The following is an 18,515-nucleotide window of genomic DNA, read 5'->3' as shown; positions in this document are numbered from 1 at the left end:
AAATGCTGCAAGTCCACAATGCTGGAAATAAGATTTTTGCCTTTGGAAGGCCAGGTGTCTCTGTCCTTTCTGGGGTGGAAATGTCTGTTTTTCTTATCTGGGTCAATAGTTCCAGGAATTAGAACATCATTATGAGTGAAGTCGAGGTCAGAGATGTGATCCTTGTGCTACTCTTGTTGCATTTTTACAGAGGCAAAAGTCTGACTGTAGACCAATAGTCTGGAAATTCATCTCATTATGGCAAGAGGGCTTGGATGAGAGTATGTCTGACTTTTCTTTCCTTTCCTTTTCTAAGTTTTGCAAAGGTGTATTTAAGGGAAGGGAGAGCACAGATCCAAGTACAAAGACATTCCATTCTCAGAACACTGTCTCCTCTATCACTTTGGCCCCCGGGGAGAGTGAGCTCAAACTTAAAGTGTTTGGTACCAAGTGTCCCCTCTATCAGCTTCATTTTTGGATGTAGCACAGCTGTTGGACAAGTTGGGAGCATTGGTTACTGGACTGATTAATTGCTGGGCTGGATCTAGCAGGACTGACTCTTCACCAGAGCTAGCTTCTGCAATGACTGGCAGAGTTGGCTACCAAATTAGATGGCCAGACTTCTGGCAGCTCTTCTGCCTTTCAGAGCTGGTCTGTTCTGTCTCCAACACTCATTCACTGAAGACCAGGAAAAAATAAACACAGCAGAAGCAGAATAAACAGGTGTTCATGTATTCATAGGTGTGTAATAATAATAATGATAATAATAATTGTAATTGTAATAATAACATTTATATCATGTTCTATGGTTTGTTTGCAAAATACTATGCAAATATTTCATTTGCTCCTCACAACAACCCTGGGAAATAGATGCTATTAACATTCCCATTTTACAGATGAGGAGACTGAGGCACATTGAGGTTAAATGACTTGCCTAGAGTCACACAGCTAGTGTCTGAGGGTGGATATGAATTCAGGTCTTGCTGACTCCAGGTCTAGCACACTATACATTGTACCACTTAGCTGCCTGGGGGAGATGAAGCATTTAACACAACAGTTCTTGCCTAGTTCATTGCCAGAAAAAGGTTCCTAGCTTTCCCCAAGAATTTCCACTCCTAGAAGAAAAATGCAAAGTATATATATCCCAGTAGGCCCTCAGTTTTCTCTCCTACATATACCACAGTCATTCATCTCTCTTCAGTGTTGACTCTTGTACTAGCTCCTGTACAAGGGTTTTCTGTAGGAAGGCTGACCTCCATGTGACCTCTGAGGGCTAGTGTAGCTTTCAGCTTAGGTGGAGTCTTTGGCTTTCACTTCTGGGAAATGTCAGTTGTCATAGGAGTCAATTTTGGGTATGATTTCTCCATTACATTTGTGTTTACTTGCAGGTATCAGAACAAATGCACTGTCCAAGTGATGACAAAGCAGTTTCATTGGAATGGTCAAGTTCAGTGACTTTGCTCAGCAGTCTGGGCCTTATGCATAGATAGATGCCCAGGGAGCATTTGCTAAGGCAGCCGGGCAGTTCAGGTCAAATGCAAGTCTAGTCGCCCTGTTGAAGAATGTGATATTTGAAATATGGGGGGTGGGGGGCAGCTAGGTGGCGCAATGGATAAGGCACTAGCCTTGGATTCAGGAGGACCTGAGTTCAAACCCAGCCTCAGACACTTACTAGCTGTGTGACCCTGGGCAAGTCACTTAAACCCCATTGCCCTGCAAAAAACCAAACCAAACAAAACAAAAAAAAAAAGAAATATGGGGGGTGGGGGTGGGGTGGGGTGGATACTTCCTCCTGACTCATTGAGCCTGAAGCTGGGATGGACCTTCAGGGTCATCTCCCCCTACCCCTCATTCTGTTGGTGGGGGAGTGGCGTCGCTGGGCTGTCCTGAAGCCAGCGTTCTTCCTACTGCATTAGACCACTTCTGACATTGTAACGTTCCGGTTACTCAAGTCTCCAGATGAAGAATTAAACGTGGAGAAGTTGGTGTAGCAAAGAGAAATGCTAGAAGTCCTTTTACTCAGCTTTTGTATAAACTGTGTTTGTTTCCTTTGTGGGTTCCCTCCCCTCCCCCTCCTCCCCCGGAAGTGGGCCACCTGGTAGGAATGTCATTGCTTGTATGAGATCCTCCGGTGCCAGGGGAGGGGTGGCTTCCATTTCTTTTGGCTTTCAAAGCCGACCTTTGTTTTGGTCCTGCTATAGGATCTAAAAGTGGAAGGTGTTTAGAAGCTCTCTAGTTTAATCCCTTTGTTTTCTGTCTGAAGAAATTGGGAACCAGAGGGAAGTGATTTGCCTAAGGTCACCATCACTCCCTCCTCAGAATGAATGCCCTTTAGACCCTTTTCCTTGGGAGCCTTTGTTTTCCTTGGCCAATGTAGCCATCACCTTCCCGAATGCCATACATGCAGCAGGCATAGAGGTGCCTTGTCTTTATCAGAAGCCTTTCAGGGCTTTGCTAGTGCAAACATCTCTCTTGCTTCCTTGCCACCTGCCCATATTACAAAATAACTTAGCAGCCTTCCGTCCTCAAAGTGGGTTTGCTATCATTCCTGGTCGACTCGGGGAGTTTTGTACATTTGTTTAACCGCCCCCCTCCACCAGGTTGGCACCATTTATCTTGATAGTAGCATTGCCGTTCTGGGGCAAATTCCAGACAGAACATGCAAATCTAAATGTTTTTCTTTCTTTTCCCATGTTACTTCCTAGCAATAAACTGGTTCTGCATGTGTTGAAATTCTTATTTTTATCAGTTCTTTCCATGGACACCGTGTTCCTCTGACAGAACTACCACGTTATACAGTTATAGACTTTAAAATGTTCTGTCTCCCTCAAGGGCCTCTTGTCATTTACCAAAGGAATACTTGTTGCCCTAAATTCTGGGCCTCTCAGTGTGGATTTGCAACCCAAGAAATCTGAACTTCTTCCCTTCATCATGTGCTCTCTGTGGTTCTGTCTGCATCCCTCCCCCATCTTACCACCTTTGTGGGCTCCCACAAGTGCCTTCCAAGGCACTACTTGGATGGATCTGTGGGCTTGGGGCAGAAGACCTAGCTGTGTGGCTATGGTTTTTGTTTTTTTTTTCTTTTCTTGTTTTTGTGTGTGAGGCAATTGGGGTTAAGTGACTTGCCCAGGGTCACACAGGTAGTATTAAGTGTCTGAGGCCGGATTTGAACTCAGGTCCTCCTGACTCCAGGACCAGTGCTCTATCCACTGCGCCACCTAGCTGCCCCTTAGCTGTGTGTCTATGGACAATCACTCTCTTTTTCTAGGTCTGTTTCTTTCCCTGTAAAATAAATGTAATAGGGGCAGCTAGGTGGTACAGTGGATAAAGCACCGGCCCTGGATTCAGGAGGACCTGAGTTCAAATCTGATGACCTCAGACACTTGATATTTACTAGCTGTGTGACCCTGGGGAAGTCACTTAACCCTCATTGCCCTGCCCCCCTCCCCCATTTTCAAAATGTAATAATACTTTTACTATCTCTCTAGTATAGGATTTGAGCTGATATGACCTGCAGTGACCACTTAGGCTTCTTGTTGGGAAGGAAGCTGTGTCCCAGAAAGGCCAAGTGAGTCACCCACAGTAACCTAGATCATAGTAGCATCAGGCCTTGACCTTGGTGTTCTTTCCACTACACCAGGCTGCTCCTCCCAAGGATGTGGTGAGGAGTGGGCTTGGTAAACTACAAAGCCCCACACAAGGTGAGCTATGAATGCTAGAATTATCTTCTCTTTCTTGCTCATCCTTTTTGTGTCACCCCTGAAAGGACTGCTGGTGTGTAGGATTGAACAGTTTTGATTTGATGTTTCCCCTTTTTGTCTGGGCCAAGAAACATAGCAAAGAGAATCTAATTTTTGCATTTCTCCTGAATTGCTGTCATTCTGCCCATGATTTACTAAGCAACCAGTTAATCAGTCAGGTTTTGGCAGAGCAACTACAATGTACAAATATGGGCAAAAGTATGTTCTCCAGGACTTCGGTGATGATCCAGATTCACCGTCTGAACCATATCCACCACAGTCCAATATGAATTACTTGGAGGGCCATCTAGGCCCATTGTATTGTCTCTTCCTTCCACTAACAACACACAAGGAAGGGACAGCTAGGTAGTGTAGTGGGTAGAGTACCGCACCTGGAGTCAGAAAATCTTAATTCAAATCCAGCCTGAGATATTTACTAGTTGTATAACCCTGGGCAAGTCACTTAACCCCTATTTGCCTCAATTCCTCATCCGTAAAATGGAGACAACTGAAGAAGGAAATAGGAGATTATTCAAATATCTTTGCCAAAAAAACCTCATGGACAAAATCCATGGGGTCACGTAGAGTTGGACATGACTGAACTACTGAACAACATGCAAAAAGGCATCATGTGGCAGCTAGATGGCACAGTGGATAGAGCACCAGCCCTGGATTTAGGAGGTCCTGAGTTCAAATCTGGGCTCAGACACTTGACACTTACTAGCTGTGTGACCCTAGGCAAGTCACTTAACCCCAGTTGCCTCACCAAAAAAAAAAAAAAAAAGGCATCATTGCAAGGACAAAAAAAAAAAGTCCTTGCCCTCAAGTGCTTGGATCCTATGTACCTCTTGGTTCCTTTGTGATCTTTGGCTTCTTAGTAACCTTTGAGGACACTAATCTCAAACTAATTGGGCACTTGGGCCATTTTATAGTGGTCCAAATGGGATTAGAAACCTGTTCCATTTGACACTGGAAGAAAAACCTCAACTCTATCTTAGTTCACCTGGGTGAACATCTCCAAATCTGATCAGTGGCTACATTTTGTTGATTCTACCTTCAGAGAATCCTATCTTGCATCTATCTTTATTTCTTCACTCCTACAGATACCATCCCATTTTAGACTCTCTTTGCATAGACTATTGCTACAGCCTCCCAAGTGGATTCCTGGATTCTAGTCTCTCCTTTATCTAATCCCCCCTCCACACAGGTGCCAAAATAGTCTTTCTAAAGCTTGAGCCTGACTGGGTCATTCTCCTACTCAAGAACCTTCAGGGGCCCCCTGTTGCCTCCAAAATAAAATACAAGTGCCTTATCTTGGCATTGAAAGCACTTCAAAATTCACCATACCTTTCCAAACTCATTTTCCATTTTTTCATTTCACACATTCTATATTCCAGTCAAACTGGCCTAACTTGCTATTGTCCAAAGTCAGCACTTCATTTCTTTTCTTCATGCCTTTGTTCAGGCTTCACCCCATCCCTAGAATGCACATATTCCTCACCTTTGCCTCTCATTTCCCTGGCTTCTCTCCAGGTTCTCATGACTGGCCTTCCCTAATCTCTCTGGTTGTGAGCTCGTTTTTCCCTTCTCAAATAATTGTGTCTGTTTCCGTGCATATGCCCAGTAGCACTTGAACTCCTTGAGGTTAGAAACAATTCTCTTTTGTATCCCTAGTGCCTATTACCATGTCTTGCACACAGTAGGATCTTGACAAGTGCTTGTTGGAGTGTATTAAATGAGGATAGATGACATTTAAGGATTGCAAAGTACATCTGTGATCTCACCTGAGCCTCTTGATAAACTAGTAAACAGGTACTAAAGCTGTTCTAACCTCCGTTTTGCAGATGAGACAATTGAAGTTTCCGTTAAGTGACTTGCCCTTACATACAGTCATCGTGTTGAAGGAGAGACTTGATCCAGGTAGTCCGCATCGTCTGTCAAAAACAAGGGCTGTTCACCTAGTGGTGCTCTAATTCTAACTTTGCCTCTGAGTAGCTGGTGTTCTGGGGCAAACCCCATACCTTTCAGTTGAGTTCAGTAAATATGAATTATTTGCATTGTGCTAGCTAGGCCTTAGGGATACAAAGACAGAAATGAAACAGGCCTGCCCTAAAGGAACTTATTCTCCTCCTCCTCCTTTGTACAACTGAGTTGGACTAGATAGATCATCTCTGCTGTCCCGTTCACTTTCACTCTCTGCTCTTAGTAGATGCTTATGAGTATTTGTATCACACTCTCAGGTTTGCAAAGTACTTTACAAATATGATCTCACGACCACCCTCATTACCCTCATTTTACAGATGAGGAAACTGAGGCAGACAAGTTAAATGACTTGCTTAGGGTCACACAGCTAGTAAATGTCTGAGGCTGGATTTGAATTCAGGTTTGGTGCTCTGTGCCACCTAGCAGTCTCAATGATTGTTACATATGATTAATAATAGTACTGTATATGACTAATAACATGGTATTAGTAGTAGAACAATATTATAATATTAATGAGATAATGCATAATAATAATAATTCACAATTATTTATAACATTTTAAGCTCCATAAGGTACTTTCCAAGGCCCTGTCCTAGTTGGATACAACAATAAAGAAAGACATTTTAAACAATGATTTGGATTGAGGGGGCAGAATCAAGATAGAAGAGTGAAAAGTCACAATTTCCAAACCTCTCTAACAACACAGAAAATACCAAATAGAATTCTGAGTGGGAAAGCCAACAAAAAGACACAGTGAGTCATTTTTCCAGCCCAGGACAGCTTAGGAAGATAGAGAGGTCTGTGGACACTGGGGTGGGGGCTGACTGGGAGTAAAATACAAAGAGGCACCAACTGTCAGTAAGCAGTAAGGCTCAGGGATGGTAAGGTAACTAATCACCTAGTCAGAAAGAGTCAGAAAGTCATAGAGGACCCCAGTACTAGCACAGGGAGCAGGCTTGGGCTCCATTTGGCAGCTTTGTTGCCTATTACCCAATTCCAGGTCAGAGTTCTAGAGCAGAGAAGAGAGGTCAAGGTCACAAGGGAGCAGGAATATTACCTATGTAAGGACCAGAGCACAGACCAGGAGGGCAGTTACCAGATCTCTCTATAGATCACACCACATTGGAAGCACTAAAAACTTATAGTCCCCTAGACCTAGCTGTGAAAGGCAGAAGAGTACAGACAGAAGCTCAGGCTAGTCATTCCCCACACTCAGAGATGAGCATAGCCCAATACAACATAAACTCCAAAGTCAAGATGCCCTTGAAAAATGAGTGAACAACAACAACAACAAAAAAACCCAGCCATAAAGAGCTACTGTGGTGACAGGGAAGCTCTGGACAGAAACTTAGAAGAAGATAATCATTTGAAAACATGCACAAGCAAAGTCTCAAAGAAAAATGTAGCTTGGACACAAGCCCAACAAAAATTCTAGAAGAGTTAAAGAAAGACATAAAAAAGAACAACAAAAAAGTTATTTAAAAAATCAGTCAGAGGAAAATTTGGGGAAAGAAATGAGATATGCATGAAAATTATGAAAAGACAATTAATGGGGCAGCTAGGTGGCGCAGTGGATAGAGCACCGGCCCTGGAGTCAGGAGGACCTGAGTTCAAATCCGACCTCAGACACTTAACACTTACTAGCTGTGTGACCCTGGGCAAGTCACTTAACCCCAATTGCCTCACTAAAAAAAAAAATAAATAAAAAGACAATTAATACCTTGATAAAAGAAGTATAAAACAATACTGAAAGGAATAACTCCTGAAAAATCAGAATTAGCCAAATGGTAAGAGAGGTACAAAACCTCACTGAAGGGGGGCAGCTAGGTAGCACAGTGAATAGAGCACTGGCCCTGTATTCAGGAGGACCTGAGTTCAAATCCGACCTCAGACTTGACACTTACTAGCTGTGTGACCCTGGGCAAGTCAGTTAACCCTCATTGCCCTGCAAAAAACCAACCAAACAAAAAACCAACAAAAACCATCTCATTGAAGAAAATAACTTCTTGTAAATTAGAATTGTTCAAGTAAAAGCTAATGATTCCATGTGCCATCAAGAAACAAAGTAAAGTTAAAAGACTAAAATAATAGAAATACGAACTATTGTTTTCAGCTCTCACCTTTTAGGAAGGATATTCATAAGGTAGGTGGTGCAGTGGATACAATTTGGGGCCTGCAGTCAGGAAAATCTGAGTTCAAATCCAGTCTCAGACACCAGCTTTGTGATTCTGTGCACATCATTTAACCCTTATTTGCCTCCGTTCTTCATCTGTAAAATAGGGACACACTGGAGAAGATGACAAACCATTCTAGTATATTTGCCAAGGAACGCCCAAGGACTGGTCATGTAGAGTCAGACACAACTGAACAACAAATGCAGTATTTTTAGGGCAGCTAGGTGGCGCTGTGGGTATACCTTTGGCCTGGAGTCAGGAAGATCTGAGTTCAAATCCAAAATCAGATACTTACTAGCTGTGTGACTGAGCAAATCACTTAACCCTCTTTGCCTCAGTTTCCTCATCTGTAAAATGAGCTGGCAAGGGCAATGCAAATCATTCTATCTTTGCCAAGAAAATCCCAAATGGACTATTGATGAAACATACTATCCACCTCCAAAGAAAGAATTGATGTTGAAGGAACACAGACCGAAGCATGCTATCTTTCACTTCCTTTCATTTTTTTCTTTTATTCAAGTTTTCTTGTACAAAATGACTAATATGGTAATGTTTTACATAATTGTGCATGTATAACCCATATCTGACTGCTTACCACCTTAGGGAAGGGTGAGGGGAAGGAGACAAGGAGAGATAAAAATTGGAACTCAAAACTACAAATAAAAATGTTTATTTTTAAAAATTTAATTTAGTTTAAAAAAAAAGAAAACTCTAAACGGGGCCATGAAGAGTCATACATGACTAATCAACTAAACAACAACAGAATTCATGAGCTAGAGAGTGTTTGAAGAAGGGCAGCTAGGTTGGGGAAGGGCCTGGAGATCATGCTAAAAGGAGTCTGAAGAAACTGGGAATGCTTAGCCTGCAGATGAAAATATCTAAGGAGAACATAATAGCTATTTTCTGGTATTGGAAGGGCTGTCCAGGGAAAGGGTTAGTGGTGTTGTTTGGTTCCAGAGGGCAGAGCCAAGAGTCCTGGGTAGAAGTTGCATAGATGCAGATCTACTTCCTAACAATGGACAGTTGTCCATTAATCCGAGGGAGGTCTTTCAGCAAAGGCTGGTTAATCAATCACTCCTGGAGTGTATGGTAGACAAGGTTCTTCTTTAGGGAGGAGCTGAACTCGGTGGATCCCTTCTAACTCTTCTCTGTGGGTCCATGTCTTTGGGGCGCTTAGAGTCTGGTAGATGCACATGTCAGGTCCTTTTCCAGGGCTTGTTTAAGTTTATAGTAAGCACTTAATAAATGTTTTTGAAATCATAGAAATGACCTATCCCTCATCTGATCTCATAGCACATGGTGCTGCTTATGCCTTTATTCTATCAGTGTGTGTTATGTTTATCAGTGAACGTGTCTGAAGACCCATGAGGTAAGGGAGGTGCTGGATGAGGGCGGTGAACTCCCAAGTTCCAGCAGTGATGATGATGGCTCTGACAGAATTTGAATCCCAGGTAGTGGGGCAGCCTCCTTTTCTGAATGACCCCAGGTATTACTGAACTCCATTGCCTGAGGTTCAGAAAGGTTCTGTGACTTGCTCCTGGTCACACACCTAAGAGGAGTCAAAGGCTGGAGTCAAATGGGGGGGTGTTGTTTTTACTCTATCACACTGGTCTCGTGTACCAGCACTGTGCTGTATGTTGGAGAAGATGGGGGAGAGAGGAAATTGAGAAAGGTGCTTTTGCTGTGTGAGCTTCTCACAGAGAAATGGACAAGTGCGGTTCAAACCACCGTCATCATCATCTCTTGTCTGCTGGAATTACAAGTGCGACACCCCCTCCCCCTTCCCATGGGGGAGAATACTTTCCTAAGTAGAAGAAACTTTGGCTTTTTGTTGTAGTGTGGTTAATTGGACTGGGTGCTTACCTGTTAAGAATGAATAGTTTTCTTTGAAGCGAAGGCACTTGAAAAGCCTCAGTCGGACATTTGCATACCACAAGTATAACTGAGTTTTAACCCTTATAACTTTTCTCCAAGGCTTTGCTGCCATTCACCTTATACCCCTCTCTCCTGCAGTAAGGTGACAGTGCATGCTTTTAGGGTCGTCCTCAGGCAGGGGGCCATCCAGAGAGAACTGGCTCCTCCAAAGGCTACTGGCCGTGCCTCCTGCAGCCATTCAGGAGAGGCAGCCCCTTGGGGGTTCCTACACACACACACACACACACACACACACACACACGCACGCACGCACGCACGCACGCACGCACGCACACACACACACACACACACCCCAAGTATTTTCATCTGAGACTTTTGAGGGTGTTGCATGTGTTTCCAGCTAAATGCCCCCGATCGCGAATTTGGAGAAGACAGTCCATGAGCACAGGTGTTGGTGCCCTGGCCACAGAGTGCTCAGAGGGGCAGCTAGGTGGTGCAGTGAATAGAGCACCAGCCCTAGAGTCAAGAGGACCTGAGTTCAAATCCGGCCTCAGACGCTTGACACTTACTAGCTGTGTGACCTTGGGCAAGTCACTTAACCACAATTGCCTCACCAAAAAAAAAAAAAAAAAAGGAGTGCTCAGAAAGTGGAGCCTCCCTTATGGGAGGGATGGCTGATATGAAGCTTTGTTCTCTTTATAACCAAGAGCAGTCCAGCCTCAAATGAGAAGCAGATCACAGGACCACAGAAACTCCAAGTCTGAGGAAGGGTCTCAAAGACCATCTAATATTGGAACAAGAATCTCCTTGACAGCAAAGTGAGTGAATGGATGAATGGTTATGTACCAAGAGGGAACTGACCTTGTGAAAGTCAAATGGCCTGAATCCAGGACACTGTGTGCGTAAGCAAGTATGTTGCCTGTAGGTTCTCTTTATCATCAGGCTGTACCCATGACAGAGGCTGGGAGACCTGTCAGAAGGGTATGAGGTGGCAGAAACCAGTCTGGCCTTAAGCACTGCGTATATACTATCTATCAAGCTTCTAACCATGTGGCTAATCACCTGTTGGTCATGATACACATGAGCCAGGTGCCTGTCAACCCAGCTAGGTACTGCCTTCAAGGCACCCAAAAAGGGCAGTACCACAATGCATTGCTTCCCCAAGGAGGGTCTCCTACTCGCTCTGTGGCAAAGTGGCTGAATAGAATGAAAAAGAATAAGGAAGGAAGAATAGGCCTCTGTCCTCTTTGTGCTGGCTGATGCCCCAACTTCTTCAGCTGCTGCATTTAACCTTCCACCCACCTATGCTCTCTTCCTCTCCATAGGAGGAGCCAGAATACAATCTGCCTTCAAAGCCTGATGGCCAGTATGAATGCATCCTTGCCTCCTGTGTTTTCTTTTCTAAAGAACACTACAGTTAATGGTGAGGATAGTGCTTTACAATCCCTAAAACTCTTTCCTCACAAGTCTCAAAGGCAGGGGACAGCCACGTGGCCCAGTAGAGAAAGCACCGATCCTGGAGTCAGGAGGACCTGAGTTCAAATCCAGCCTCAGACACTTGACACTTACTAGCTGCCTGACCCTGAGCAAGTCACTTAACCCTCATTGCCCCCAAAGGCAATTAGATAATCACATAGAGGCTGATGTAGTGGGAAGATCAATGGATTTGGAGTCAGGGGGCCTGCATTTAAGTCCCAGCTCTGCCATTTATTTATTATCTGTCTGACTGTGGGTGGGTGATTTTTACCAAGAGGAGTGGTTTACCAAGAGGGCTTTAATTTCCTCATCTGTAAAATAAAGGAGTTGGGCAGATCATCACTAAGGTTATTCACTTCTTTTTTTTTTTTTAAAGTGAGGCAATTGGGGTTAAGTGACTTGCCCAGGGTCACACAGCTAGTAAGTGTTGTGTCTGAGGCTGGATTTGAACTCAGGTACTCCTGACTCCAGGGCCGGTGCTCTATCCACTGCGCCATCTAGCTGCCCTGGTTAGTCACTTCTAACTCTAAAATACCATGATCATATAAATGCCAACTTTTGGGGTTCAGGCAGTTAAGTACTATGAAAATTCAGAGAAGAAAGAGATTAATAGGGGAGATTATCATAATTTTGAAAAACCTGAATTTATAGTTATTGACTTGTACTTAGGAAACCTGGGTTTTAGAGCCTGTTCTACTACTAACTGGCTATGTCACTTTGGTTTTTTGTTTGTTTTTGCGGGGCAATGAGGGTGGGTTAAGTGACTTGCCCAGGGTCACACAACTAGTAAGTGTCAAGTGCCTGAGACCAGATTTGAACTCGGGTCCTGCTGAATCCAGGGCAGGTGCTTTATCTGCTGCGCCATCTAGCTGCCATGACTGTGATACTTTGGATGAGTTGCTTATTCTCTTTTGGCCTCCCATTTTCTCTTCTGCCAAATAAGGGCTTTGGACTAGTTAATCTTTTGGTCCCCTTCTAGTTCTATCAGTCTATGAATTAAACCTCTCTGCACCGTGTTTCATCTGTCAAATAAGGGTAGTAACGCTTGTCATGCCTGCTTTCAAGGCTATTCTAAGGAAAGTGCTTTGTGAGCTATAGAACACTATACAGATAAGAGCTATTGTTGTTCATAATATCATTAATGTATTATGCTCATATAATAATGGTAGTGATGACCACAATTATGATAATGCTGTTGTTGTACAAGCAAGCTTTCATTAGCCTAGTGGTTGTCATTGGTCATAAGCCAAGGTTCTAAGGTAAACTTACAACCCTCGGCGTCAACCCCAAAGGGTACAGTGGTATCCCAAGTGATGGTGAGTGCAATCCTAAGAATATAATTGCCGTAGTAGCAAAAGCAGTGATCGTGTGTCTGTCCTCGTGTCTGAGTCAGCGATACAGTAGTAGAGCCATGGTAATTAGCTGTTTGGTATGTGACATATTGTCCCCAAGTTCCCTGACTAATGTTCCATCTGACTGATTCAGAGACTTGCTCTTAATGAGATGCAAGTCTTGGAACAACTCAGCATGTAATCCTCTGGGTTGGCCAGCTGATGCTTAGAAGTCTCCACACATCCAGAGGCACTGTAAACCATTCATTTTCCTTCTGGAAGCAGCATCAGGACAATAGAAATTAATTGCTGTCTGGCAGGTATTTGTATAACACTGACTGCCCACTGTGAAGACTCTTATCCCTGGGCAGAGGAGCCAGGAATGAACAGGTGTGGAGAGATAGCATACGCATGTGAAGGAGGCGGAAAGTTAGAGCGTACAGGAATCGTGCCCTGGGACTCAATCTGTGGGGTACCCTGGAAAGCCATTTTCTGCAGATGACTCATCTTAGATTCTCTTTCCAAAAGGCTGGGAAGTGGTGAAATACAAAAGGGTTTTAGTCAGCAGTGGCTCATAACTGGGCAGAGAAGCCCTTTGTGAAAGTGCTGCCTTGTGGGGTCTCAATGTTTGAAGGGAGTCCCCTTTAAACCCCAAATAAGGAGGTAGGATAGAGCACATAACAATGACCCCTGGTCCATCAGCCAGCCAGCACATCGTAAGAAGTGTCTGCTTGTAGCCAAGGCAGGGAGGGTGGGAGTGGTGGCGTTCAGGGAGTCATCGAATGTTAGAGGGGACAGAGACTTTCTGGTGTTGGGTCCCATGTTCTTTCTACTAGGCCTCGGCCAAAGACCAGAGGAGCTGAGGGACTAACAGAAGGTGAGAGTCCCGTTTTTTTTGGGTGGCAATAAACAGGACAGGGAGTGGGGGGAGGGTGGCTAACTGTCCCTTGGAGCCAGGGCACACACTTTACCTTTGCACCAGGAAAGATGACAGCCTGGGTGGTTTGTTTCCATGCACTGAGGTCAAGCTTGTTTTCTTATTTTCCTGTTCTTCTAGAAGGAACAGACCAGCCCACATAGTGGAATTCTCCAGGCTCAGTAAACAACCCGATGTGGTGACAACTGGGACAGACCTAAAGTGCTTGATTTCCATGCTCTTTTGCCCTCCTCTCTCTCCTCTTCCCCAATTCCCACCCCAGATCCTAAAGTGATTGACCACTGAACATTTCTAAGAAGAGAGGGGTTGGCCTTGCCCTCTGGGAGTGGTGGCAACCTAGAACTGCCAGCAAGGATCTCTGATGCACATGTTGTGGAGTCGAGGTCAGAGGAGATCTGGGCTCAGTGCTGTTTACAGACAGCAGGACAGCTGAGAGCTCTGTTACATCACAGGCAGCAAATAGGGCCCTGGGAGTATGGCATTGGGAATAATGATGGAGTGCTGAGGCAGGAGAGGTCTTGGGTCTGAGTCGTGGCTCCATTACTTACTCTTAATGTGAGTTTATGCCATACTCTTCACTTTTCTGGCCTCAAGCTTACCTATATATAAAATGGAGTGAATAATACCTTTGCTTACTTCACAGGATTGTTGTGAGGAGACACTGCATATGCCTTAAAGCACTGTATTAATATGAGCTAATAAACATTTTAAAAATACTAATAACAAAATGTCTACTGTGTACAAAGCGGCAGCTACATGGCTCAGTGAATAATGTGCTGGGCCTGGAGTCAGGGAGACCTGAGTTCAGATTCAGCCTCAGAGGCTCACTAGCTATGTGACCTTGGGCAAGTCATTTAACCTTTGTTTGCCTTAACCCACTGGAGAAGGAAATGGCAAGCCTCTCCAGGATCTCTGCCGGGGAAATGCCATGAAGAGTATTGGCATGCTGTGGTCCACAGGGGTCACAAAGAGTCAACTGATTAACAACAATATGTACAAAGTACTAAGTAGGTGCTGAGGATAAAAAAATCAAAACACTAGCTATATACTCCTAGGTTAGTGGCTTTACCTCTCTGAGTCTCAGTTTGTTTGTTTGTTTCTTTCTTTGGCGGGGCAGTGAGGGTTAAGTGACTTGCCCAGGGTCACCCAGCTAGTCAGTGTGAAGTGTCTGAGGCCAGATTTGAACTCAGGTCCTCCTGAATCCAGGGCCGGTGCTTTATCTACTGCACCACCTAGCTGCCCCCATCTGAGTTTCTTTATCTGAAAAAAAAAAAGGAGTGGGGGGGTGGGGTGATGATCATAGAGGCAGGTAACATGGTAAAAAGAACATTTATTCCAGAGCCATCTGAGAACCCTGGATTTCAATATCAGCTCTATTTACATATGGATGTTTTTGTGCAAATTGCCGGACTTCCCAATGCTTCTGTTTCGTTATCTGTAAAATGAAGGTGTCAGACTAGACAATCTCTAAATCCCTTCTAACTCTAAGTTCCATGATCCTTGGTCACATCTCTAGAAGAATGATCAGCAGGAGCCCAGAGGGAGGGAAAAGAAAGGGGGAGTTTGGCAAGGAGAGCAGTCTGGCCAGAGGAGGGGGGCACATAAGTGAGCAGAGAGACCTAGAACTGGGAGAAAGGATGGAGCTGGCTTGTAGAAGTATGAAGACATCTGGCTAAGGGGGCCTGGGCTTTGCCATCTACCTTGTAGCTCACTCTCCTCTGTGGGCCATCTTCCCTAATTAGAATGCATGCTGCTTGAGGACAGGCTCTTTCTTCTTCTGTTGGTATCCCTAGTACTTAATACAGCCAGATTTACCCATTAACGTCTTAGCTATGAAGTAAAGTGAGTTCAATCAAAACTTGAGACCAAAACCCACAGTTAGAGAGATGGCACAAGTAAGCCTCTCCCCAGGATGACCAGACCCAGAGCAGTTAATAGGGCAATGTAAACTTGGAGGGAGGCTTCCAGTGGAGTGCTCTAGAGATCTGGTCTTGATTTGGACTTTCCAGCATTTTTGTCAGTGACTTGGATGAGTAGAGTAAGATGGATTTTAAAATAGTTTTATTGATGCCTTTTGATTTTCACATCAGTGATTTTCTGAACTGTTCCCTTTCCCTTAGCTGAGGCCTCTCCTTGTAACAAAGGAAAACAGTTAAGCAGAATTAATTGGGGAAAAACCACAGCTTTCCGATAAACATATACATCACTCTCTAAGAGGATCAAAATGACATCACTCTGTTAGGGTCAAGGTGTCCGACTGTGGCTGATCAGACCAATACAAACTCCGAGGGCTCTACCGGAGGTTGGGCACAAATGATCCTCATGAACATTTAGAGTGGAGATGGCTCTGGATGTGCATAGCTCACATTTCTTTTGAGTTACTGCAATCTTTCCCTCAGAGAGCACAGTGCCTTCTTTGATGAGGGCATGCTGCTGGGTGGTCTTGTGCCAGTGACTCTTCCAAAGTTCTTCAGAGAGACCTTGAGAGTGTCCTTGTATTGCTTCTTCTGATCTCTGTGTGAACGCTTGCCCTTGGGTGAGTTCTCCATAAAATAGTCTTTTAGGCAAATGTATGTTTGGTGTTGAAACACCGTGACCAGTCCATTGAGTTGTGCTCTCCGCATTAGGGTTTGAATGCTTGGCAGGTCAGCTTGAGATCCTACTTGCAATTATCTACCAGCCCCAAGTCATTCTCTCTCTTTCCTCAAAGAATTCATTACCTGGCTCACAGTCTTCCTCTTTACCCCAAACTCCTGCCCTTGTACTAGGGCCTTTCAGCATACATGTTGATGTTCCTTCAAACATCTGAGTCTTCTAATTCTTTAGTCTTCTCAACTCTCATGACGTCCTCTTCCACTCTACTCCACAGAAGGATCTTTGAGCATGGTCGCTGGCCTTTGAGCATGTCATTTCTGTCCTAGCTGAAGGCATCCGACAATGTTGCTGAAGACATCCTGCCGCAAAGCATGAAGCGAGTGAGCACAGAGCCCTGTACACCAGTCCCATGATGGCGTGCTTACACGGGCTATGGATGATGGAAGATGCTCCTACCCTTTCCCAGTCACCAATGGAGTGAAGCAGGGCTGTGTGCTTGCGCTCACTTTTCAATAGAAAAGAAGTAGGTTTCATTATCTCTCCAGGATCAAGATCGGTCAATCCAATTATTTTTAGTTTGGCTGCCCAATCATGTTGTTTTCAGTACTCACTTCATTTCCAATTTTCTGTTGCCATAAAACTGCTGTGAAATTCATAACCTAAGAAGTACTGCAAATATTTTAGTATGTGTGGAGCCTCAGCATCCCTATTAATAATTCTATACTTGAGTTCCCAAAATCCACTTCACTAATATAAGACAGAATGGATGTGACGACTAGATAACCATTTCTGTGTGAAAGAGCTAGGGGTTTTAGTGGACCACAAGCTCAATAACAGTGTGCTATGGCAGCCAAAAATCCCTAACTCTATCCTTGGCTGCATTAAGAGGGGGGCAGAGTATCCAGAATAAGTGAGGTAATAATTCTGTTCTATTTTGCCCTAATTAGTCATAACCTCCTATATGCATCTTGTCCTGTGCCATTCCCCTCCTAAAGCTATTCTTTCTCCTTCCCACTCCAGTCCATCCTTCACTTAGTTTCCAAAGTAATCTTCTGAAAGTACTTGGGGCAGACACCCCCCTAACTCACTGAAGGGTTTGAGGTCTTCTGGTTACCCTCAGCCTGGCTTAGCCCTTCTCAGCAGACAGTTTTACCAGAGTGTGGCCCCGTACGGCTTCTTGGAGCCACAGGTGAGAGCTGGGTGGACACCCAAGGTGGAGGAGCACCCCGGAGAAGGGCTGTCTGGGGTGTTCAGGCAGGACTAGCCCCTCCTGTGGGAGGCTGTGAGGTCAGAATCAATGAAGGAGGTGTGAAAGGGGTGCCTTGCTGAAGTGAGGGCACACCGAGATTAGATAACACATTTGTAATGCATCCGGTTATCTTGATTGCTTGACTTCCTTCAGCTCTGTTCAGCAGCAAGTGAATAGCAGTGTAGGAGGCATGTGGTTGGAGTAACTCAGGGCTGGGGATTGGCCAGGCAAGAGCAGGGTCAGGACAAGGGGGAAAAGATTAGGGCATACCGGACAACAGAGAGTTTATTTGGTTAAGTACAAGGTTGTGATTGGGAAGGGAGGAAAGTGAAGATAAATCAGCACTGAGGGATAGAGAAATTGGAAGTCATGGTTAAATCAAGTCAAATCAATAAGGGCCTATTATGCATCTGGGGTGCCTGGAGTGCTCAGGGAGGATCAGCACTCCTGATGTAAAGGCTGCTCGTCCACATTAGTGTCCACCTGTCACCCAGCTCTCTTTGTGGCCCCAAGAAGCTGTAGCATGTGCAGTGGCCGTGTAAAACTCTCTTGGCAGATGGGCTAAACCAGGTTGAGGGTAACTAGCAGGCCTCCTGTCGGAGAGTAAGGAGGGTGTCTGCCCCAAGCATGTGAAGACTTCCCTTGCAGGAATGAGCAGGTGAGAATAGTTTCTTCCGGCAGCCAGGAAGACCGCTGAAACAGGTGAGGTGGAGTGCTTGGAGCTTGGGTGGACATGGAAGATGCCAAGCTTACGCGCAGCATCCTGGGCCACAACATTAGGCATCTACTAAGTACTTGGGACTCTGTGCTAAGCCCTGGGATACAAAGAAAGGTCCAAACTGCCCTCATCCCGTAGCAGCTCACGTTCTGATGGGAGAGACAGCTGACCAGTAACCATTTAGATATGGGATATATACAAATAGGAAGGTAATGTCTGAGGGAGAGACAGTCTTCCTACAGAAGAGATGTGAGCTGAGTCTTGAAGGAAGCCAGCAGGCAGAGGTGAGAAGGGAGCAGGGGAAAGGCCAGTATTGCTGGATCACAGAGGATATAGAGGGGAGCCAAGTGTAGGTAGGAAGGTGGAAACGGTTGTGAAGAGCTTTAAAAGCCAAACAGGATTTCAGATTTAATCCCGGAGGCAATAGGGAGCCATTGGCATTTATTGAGTAAGGGAGT

General features: G+C 44.8%; 1 long non-coding RNA gene across 1 annotated transcript in view; it reads left to right on the top strand.

Moving 5' to 3' along the window:
* Positions 1-18,515, top strand: part of LOC122736970 — a 252,776-nt gene that overhangs the window by 79,759 nt on the left and 154,502 nt on the right. The gene's annotated exons all lie outside the window — the stretch shown is intronic.

The sequence above is a fragment of the Dromiciops gliroides genome, chromosome 1 (genome assembly GCF_019393635.1).
Source record: "Dromiciops gliroides isolate mDroGli1 chromosome 1, mDroGli1.pri, whole genome shotgun sequence".
Taxonomy (NCBI): Eukaryota; Metazoa; Chordata; class Mammalia; order Microbiotheria; family Microbiotheriidae; genus Dromiciops; species Dromiciops gliroides.
The sequence above is the reverse complement of the archived record's forward strand: the minus strand, read 5'-3'. Positions and strand labels throughout refer to the sequence as shown.